Raw genomic sequence first — 8,819 nt, 5'->3', positions numbered from 1 at the left:
TCCATTTATATTGTATTTTGGGGGAAAGAGAATTAATTTAACCAAGAAAAGAAACATTTTGATGTCCTGACCCATCAAATAAACTGACTTTCTGCCAAATGAATGTGATCACAGGCCAAGGGTGAGCTTTCCAATCAGGAAACCAGCAAAGGACAAGATGACACCGGCTCATTTTATAGGCTTTGTGTTTGATTAATAGCACCATCGGAGATTTAAAAAGAAAAGAGATTGTACTAAAATGATGTCATCTACTTACGGAAAAACTACATTTCAACACGCCTATAGTAATACCAAGGTTACAGCTGACAGAACATATTCCAGGCTTAAGAAAGAAAATTTATCATCTTTATTCTGTAATTATGTTACTTTTGCAACCAAAGGTTGAAGCTATTCTATTTCATGTTTGTGAAATGTTTCTACAAATGGTTATAATTGCCTATAATTTCATTTGAGGCAAATAAAGCTTTCAAATAAAAAAGTGACTTTACTATATTCATTAATTTAGCAAATATTTATTGTAAGCCTATTTTGAGTTAGGCACGGTGCTATGGAAAAGAAGACAGCGTCTCTACCCTTACAGGTATTATAAACCGGGAAGGGGTTGGGGAAAAAAGGGTCAGTAAATGAGTCAAAAACCTAACAAAACCACAGAGATCATTAATGAAGTACAATGAAGAAAGTAAACATGGACTGTAAAAGAAGACAGTGACTTGAAAGTCAGGGGAAGAGTTATTTAAAAAAGATTTTTTTTTATTTAATGTTTATTTATTTTTGAGAGACAGAGCACGAGTGGGGGAGGGGCAGAGAGAGAGGGAGACACAGACTCGGAAGCAGGCTCCAGACTCTGAGTGGTCAGCACAGAGCCTGACATGGGGCTAGAACTCGGGAAGAGCAAGATCATGACCTAAGCCAAAGACGGATGCCCAACCAGCTGAGCCACCTAGGCCGGTGGGAGTTATTTATGCAGAAAGAACTACATGTACAAAGGTCCTAATGCAGAAGAAAGCTCTAGTAACTGACAGAAGGGCAGATGACTAGCATGAAGAAGCAAGAGAGACTGTGGCACGTGGCTTGAGGAATCGTAGGGGAATATAATTTTTAGAGCCCTTGGGCCATGGTAAGGGGTTTGAATTTTTATCCTGATGTCACACATGAGAGGTATTTAAGCAGATGACACATTCTGATATGTGTTAAGTGTGTGCGTGTATGTGTGTGTGTGTATTTGATTTTATCTTTCACTAAGAAAAATTCAAATTTCCCACAAAAAGTGTGAAATATCAGAGAGATATCAACATTGGTATGACTCAAATGTAACTAAGATTTTCTTTGATGCTTGATTGAATCCTTAACGATTTGTGGGATTCCAGAGTGAGGCAGATGCTACACGAGGGAAGGAGAGCAGAGGTGTAGCAGGAGGCTGCCAACTGAATAATCAGGAAAAAGGCATCTGGACATAAGACTTTTCAGGACTGGTCTGAAGTCTAGACTGAGGTGACATCCTGAAATTTGGTCCCATATTGGAAAGCCACTCCATGGCTCTATGCCTTTTAAAGTCACTTACTCATCAGGATCTTTTAGTATTGACAGGGAAGGATGCAGAGCCATAGAGACATATCACCTCAAGATTAGAAAGAAACCTAAAGCAGTGGTTTTCAAACACAAGGTCACCCTGGGATCTTGTTAGAAAGTAGTTTGATGCAGGGGCGCCTGGGTGGCTCAGTCAGTTAGTTAAGCCTCCGACTTCGGCTCAGGTCATGATCTCCCGGTCTTTGAGTTCGAGCCCCGCCCCGGGTGGCTCTTCGTGCTGACAGCTCAGAGCCTGGAGCCCGCTTCGGAGTATGTGTCTCCTCCTCTCTCTGCCCCTCCCATGTTCATGCTCTGTCTCTCAATAATAAATAAACGTTAAGAAGAAAAAAATATAAAAAAATAAAAAACTTAGAAAGTACTTTGATGGAAGTGGGGCATGAAATTCTGCACTACAAACAAGCGCCCAGGTGGACCAGTGCACTCCGAAAAGAAAAGCAGGCTATCGTGTTCAGCCTCTGATGAAACCTCCCAATTGCAGGATTATCCACAAAGGAAACATTTTGGGGGGACAGTTCTGATCATTGGAAATTCCTTATCTGAACTAAGCCAGCATCTGTCTCTCTATGATTGAAATCATTGATCCTAGATCTGTCCTTTGAGGAGACACCTTTGCAGCTTTCTTTTTTGACACAGTCAGGACTGGTTGTTGCTTAGTGAACAAGAAAAAAATAATTTAAAGTGAAGGGTCATGTTCTAAAAAAGATTCATTGAACATTTTTTTTAACTTGAAACATATGAATGTACATACACACATACATTCATTCACTAAACTATGTGGATGCAAGGCTGGGAATATAAATCCTTTGAAGATCGCTATTAGCTTATGTTGTCTGTTAGCATCAACCACACCTACAATAACACATCAAGCACATGTGGAAATAGTGGTGGAAAGAAAAGAATGTGCATTGGGGGGGGGGGGGAATAAAAACATGGCTTGGACCAATATGCAATGATATGGCTCATTCCTAGCAAAGGCATTGGGTTAGATGAGGCAGAGCAAAAGCTACAGAGAGAATAAAAAGAAACCTGTGAGCAGTGCTGTGCAGTCATGTCGTGGAGATCTCTCTTCATTTACACGAAGTCTAGGTGATTTATTAACTGCATCAAGTGAAGAAAGCACTTGTGGTGTTTTCAGACTGTCTTACTCATATCCTAAGTACTAATCAAAACATAAAAGTAATTCCGGGGGCGGCTGGGTGGCTCAGCCAGTTAAGCTCCGACTTCAGCTCAGGTCATAATCTCACAGTTGATGAGTTCAAGCCCCACGTGGGGCTCTGTGCTGACAGCTCAGAGCCTGGAGCCTGCTTCAGAGTATGTGTCTCCCTCTCTCTCTGTCCCTCCCCTGCTCGTGCTCTCTCTCTCTCTCTCTCTCTCTCTCTCCAAAATAAATAAACATTCGAAAAAATTAAAAACAAACAAACAACTAAATAAATAATTCCAAAGCTCCTAAAAAGCAGGCCAGTATCAAATACATGTATGTTCGTTTTCCTTTCATTTAATAAGACATTTCAAGATTTACCAATTAATGGCATGCTGACACTTCTTCGATTTCCATTTTGAGAACCGATTTCTAGCTCTGTCCAACAAATTGATTTTGACTTGTTGTATAAGTTTCATTACATTTTCTAATAAATTAATTTGTTTTGCCAATGTCTCTTTTCCTTGAATTTTTGGATCATGTTTTCCTTCTATAATTCTTCAAAGAGGTCATCTATCTGTTAATGCTCAGTTTAAAATTTAAAGATGGAGAAGAGTCTGTATTTGTTCTTAAAATACAATGATATATTTTATTTAATAGGTAGCACCTATCCCGAAATACTCAACTTCACATTAAGAATTGAACAATGTCTTATATTTGTTCGGTACAGTGTGGCTTCACATTGATTATCTTGCTTAAGTCTCAAAGCAACTCTGGGAGGTCAGTGGTATTGCTTCTGTTCTGAAAAAACAAAACGAAGCTCAGAGGTGGTCAGTGTCTTATAATGTATACAGGCCACCCAGCGAGTAAGTGTGTAGGGTTGGAAGGATCCTAGCCTTCTGATTCTTTGGTCCTTATTTTAAATCTTACGGGGCTCCTGGGTGGCTCAGTTGGTTAAGCATCGGACTTTGGCTCAGGTCATGGTCTCACAGTTCGTGGGTTCCAGCCCGGCATCAGGCTCTGCGCTGACAGCTCAGACCCTGGAGCCTGCTTCGGATTCTGTGTCTCCCTCTCTCTCTGCCCCTCCCCTGCTCAGGCTCTGTCTCTCTCTCTCTCTCTCTGTCTGTCTCTCTCTTTCAAAAATAAATAAACATAAAAAAAAGTTTAAATCTTACAATTGTATCAACTAAGGCCAAAGAGCAATAAATGGGACTTGTGCCATTTCATTCCGTGCCTCTGTGATGCTCAAACGTATTAACAGGTTCAAATCATGTTACTATTTATCTGAGCTACTATTTATCTCATCCTCCTTCCAAAAGTGTGTTAGAGTTCCAAGATTAAAGTGAAATCAAATTATTGGGGAAGTCCTTTTTTTATTAGTTAGTTTGTTTTAGAATTTTATAATATATCTGCCAGTAGTTCTAGATAATATTCACAGCATTTTGAAACTAGAATTGAAAATCCCTATCTAATGTTGATTTAGCCATGGGGATTGGCATCACTGAAGCATGTAATCATTACTGGTTTATGGTAATCATCTCTTTATTTTGTTATAGCAGAATATACACTAAAATTTAAAAGGCTATTTAAAAAGTAAACTATATTACACATTTTTACCTAGGTTAGGGGATAAATACAGATAGACCACAAACAAGGAAGAAAAAAAGAAGTATTTTCAGCAACCCTGAATCATACTCTGATTTGTATCAGTCTTTGATAATGACTTTAATGACCTTTCTTAACACTCGAGGTAGGAAATTCAAAATTCAAAGGGAAAAACGTCAGAACAATCCTCTGATTCATTCAGTGTAAATTTGGTTTAAATTTATTCTACCTGAGAGAAGTCTCATTAACATGGCCACAAGAAATGATTCTATTTCCATACTTTTTCTGTTTATGAAGAACGCTTCTCATATTTTTAGTTATAAGAAAAATACAATCTCTAAGTGTGTACGTAATGCCTGAAGAGATCATTCAACCATCAAAATCCTTTTTCGAACTCCAAATAAAGAGTAAAATATGAAAGGCCTAAGAAATTAATATTTTACCAGAAGCTTTTAGGTTTCTCTCTTAGTTACTTTACATGCTATTTTCTCTGTAAGGTGGGTTTTTTTCCATGACTCTGATGACTTTCTTTCTGGTCAAAATGACCTTCTGGTCCTATACTCCTCCAAACAATAAACATAACATGTATGCCTCTAAATATTTTTTACAAGAATACACCCTTTATGTTTGACTAAAGATCTACATCTATCATCATTTTCATTTGGCTTCTTTGTCATACATACTCAGAACTCAACTTTCTTTTTTACTTATAATGCTACAGATTGTTTTCCAGTTTCCACTCTTAACCCCTCACTGCACCAATGATTTCTATCACTTGGGGGAGGGGGAGGGGTTGCTAGGAGTGACTTGTTTAAAAGGTTGATGTTGAAAATCATATCTATATGCATGTATTCTCAACATACACTGTTAACTGTAGGGGAACAGTAAAGTATAATAGCTAATGTGATGTGTAAACTATAATTAAATCTGCTTCACTAGGACCATAGTGGTCCTAACTAAACAGAATGTATCCACCATGCCCATTTCCAAGTCTAAATGAAAGTGCAAGAAAAAAGATGATGTACATATTGGTGGCCCTTTGTTTAGGGCTCTTTGGCTAAGTGGGAAGAAGGTGGACTCTCTCTGATACATGTCAGGAGCTCAGTGATGTGGTGCTATCTGCTGGCTTCCTAGGACACCTACCACACAGCTTGTGAATTCGAAAATGGAAAGGAGAGAACTTCAAAAGTGGAAATGAAGTTCTTCTACTTCATTCAGGTAGAGGCGACTTAGTTTAGGGTTGTGGTGGTGACGGTGGTGATAATGGTGGTAGGGATGGAAAAGTGGGGACGAGTTTGGGATAGATTTTGGAGAATTCATGAAAGGTACTGATGAATTAGATCTAGGGGGTGAGGAAAAGGAGGAACCAAGGATATTCTTTTTTTTTTTGTTTTTAATGTTCATTTTCGAGAGACAGAAAGAGAGAGAGAGAGCACGCATGAGTGGGGGAGGGACAGAGAAAGACAGGGGACAGAGGATCCGAAGCAGGCTCCACACTGATGGCAGAGAGCCTCATGAGGGGCTCAACCCCACAAACTGTGAGATCACGACCTGATGCTTAACTGACTGAGGGACCCAGTTGCCTCAAGAATCAAAGATATTCTTTAGGTTATATGCCCGAGCTGCGGGGTGAGTGGTGGTAGTGAGTAACATGTATGAAGATTGAGAGGAACAGGTTTTGAGTATTAAATGGGGTGAAAAGTAAGAGTTCTGTTTTGGACATGACATACTTTAGATACCGGTTAGTCATCCAACTAGAGATGAGAGCTGGAATTTGGGTCTGGGAAGTCAGATATTTTGAGCATATAGCCCTCTAGCATTGACTCCAATCCTTTGATATGAAATGTTTCCTGGGTGGTCAGTTGGTTAAGTGTCAGGCACTTGATTTTGGCTCAGGTCATTATCTCACCGTTCATGAGATCAAGCCCCACCTCCAGTATAGCATGATGGCTCTGGCAGAGTCGAGATATCAAGTAGGAGAGAGGAGTTTCTCACACACGAGTGCTTGAAGTATGGACACCACAGCTGAGATTTCCCATTGCTGGCTGTGCCAACATGCCTTTAAATCACACAACCACTTTAACACTTGGCTTGCAATTTTGAAGGTTAATCGGCCTCGTGTCAGAAGGTGGAGAGCACCCAGATGGACCACTCGACCCTCTCTGATTGAGGTTCTGAGTTCTGTGTAAATATTCTTGAAGGGTTTGGATTTTCCATATTGAATCTCTCTCAGCTATCATGGCATTTCCCTTTCTCTGGAGGAAGACAAGAAAAGATGTCAGACCTCTCTCACTGTACACATTTAATTCCTGCTTGTTCATTTATAGTTTTTAGCAGGCTCTATGCCCACGTGGGGCTCAGACTCACAACCCCTAGATCAAGAGCCACATGCTCTTCCTACTGAGCCAGCCAGGCGCCCTATGATGCATGATCATCTAAATGACTGGAATTCACACATCAGCTAACTCCTCCTCCTCCAAGATGGTCTACAATGATCTTCACCTCCTTGTATTTACATCTTTGTGTAGTCTCCTGTTACATTTATTTTTTTATTTTATTTTTTTTTAATTTTTTTTTTAACGTTTATTTATTTTTGAGACAGAGAGAGACAGAGCATGAACGGGGGAGGGTCAGAGAGAGGGAGACACAGAATCCGAAACAGGCTCCAGGCTCTGAGCTGTCAGCACAGAGCCCGATGCGGGGCTCGAACTCACGGACTGCCAGATCGTGACCTGAGCCAAAGTCGGCCGCTCAACCAACTGAGCCACCCAGGTGCTCCTCCTGTTACATTTAATTAGGACTGAGCACTGCTCTGAGTTACCAATAGGCAAAGATGGGTAATTTCTAAGCCTGGGTCATGATGGCATTGCAGCTTCCACTTTGTTCTCTTGTACTGCTCACTCTGGGAGAAGCCAGTTGCCATATTCTTTTTTTTTTAAATTTTTTTTTTTTCAACGTTTATTTATTTTTGGGACAGAGAGAGACAGAGCATGAACGGGGGAGGGGCAGAGAGAGAGGGAGACACAGAATCGGAAACAGGCTCCAGGCTCTGAGCCATCAGCCCAGAGCCTGACGCGGGGCTCGAACTCCCGGACCGCGAGATCGTGACCTGGCTGAAGTCGGACGCTTAACCGACTGCGCCACCCAGGCGCCCCAGCCAGTTGCCATATTCTAAGGACACTCAAGAGTGTCCTTAGTTAGCCCTGGAGAGTTCATGTGGAAAGGAACTGAGGTCTCCCCCCAACAGCCAGAACCACTTTGCCAGGCATGTGAGTGAGCCCCCTTGGAAGTGAGTCCCCCAGCTTCACAAGGCTTCAGCTGACATCTGATTACAACCTCTTGAAAGACCCCAAGTCAGAACCATCTATCCAGGCTGCTCTAGAATTTCTGACCCAGGGAAACTGAAAGATAATATTTATTATTATTATTATTTTAAGTTTTGGGGTGACTCATTGTTTGGTAATAGATAACATCCATTTTGTCTTTAAAAAGATAGCATTGTTGTTGTTATGAACAACTGTATGAATAGAACTTTCTATTTTGTCATGTTAAAAACATGGAAAATAAATTCACCCGTGAGTTTTCCAGAAGAGAAACAGTAATACAATCAACTCACAGACTTTCTTGAATTCCAAACTCCACATTAAGGAACGAATAAAGCAGAACTGTGATCACTTGTGGATACAAATTAAGCCCTATAACTGAAATTTAAATGGTGGTGTTTCAGGAACTCAGCCTACATGACAAAGCATAAAAATATTTTGGATCTTTTGTTTTTATGTCACAAACAGTGCCAAAGTTCAGAGGAAGGAACTCTGGTGTTTCCTTCATACAAAGCAAACTGAGCTGTGCTATTTGATTTATCTGAGAATGGGAAGTTATGCGATTTTGAATTCTGGGTATCAGTCAGAATTATTCACAGCAAATACCTCCTAGGATGTAACTTCTAATCAGAATTTGCCAGAAAGCACTTCTGTTTTTGTTTTAGTTTTCTGGAAACTTGTACACCTTTAACAAAAATCTGAACTAGTAGAATTTGTTAAATTGTAAGTTCATTTTCTGTGCAAATCACCCCCAAAACTTAAAACGTTACACTCTCTGCTGTACTAGCCTGACCCTGCTGTTTCTAACAGGTGGAAGTCCCTTATTACCGCCAACATAGTGTCTAAATGGCTAAACACTGACAACCCTGTACCATTTTAATAAATTTCAAGTTCATTTTGCATCCATTATCTCATTTGAATCTTAAAACTACCCTGTGGGTGGGCAGCTCATCCCATTTAACAGATCCCATTTAACAGATAAGAAAACTGAGGCCCAGGGAGGTTATTCACCAGCCTTATCTCCTTGAACAATTTATGAAGTTACTTTAATCTCTGAGAAATGAGTGGGTTAGACTGTTTTCCAGAAATGTCTTCCAGTTCTAAAATTCCTTCATTCCACGTGATTTGGCAAGATCAAGTCAGTGTGTGAGATACAGAAAGCACAG

The sequence above is a fragment of the Puma concolor genome, chromosome D2 (genome assembly GCF_028749965.1).
Source record: "Puma concolor isolate L17-30 chromosome D2, mPumCon1.1.hap2, whole genome shotgun sequence".
Classification (NCBI taxonomy): domain Eukaryota; kingdom Metazoa; phylum Chordata; class Mammalia; order Carnivora; family Felidae; genus Puma; species Puma concolor.
The sequence above is the reverse complement of the archived record's forward strand: the minus strand, read 5'-3'. Positions refer to the sequence as shown.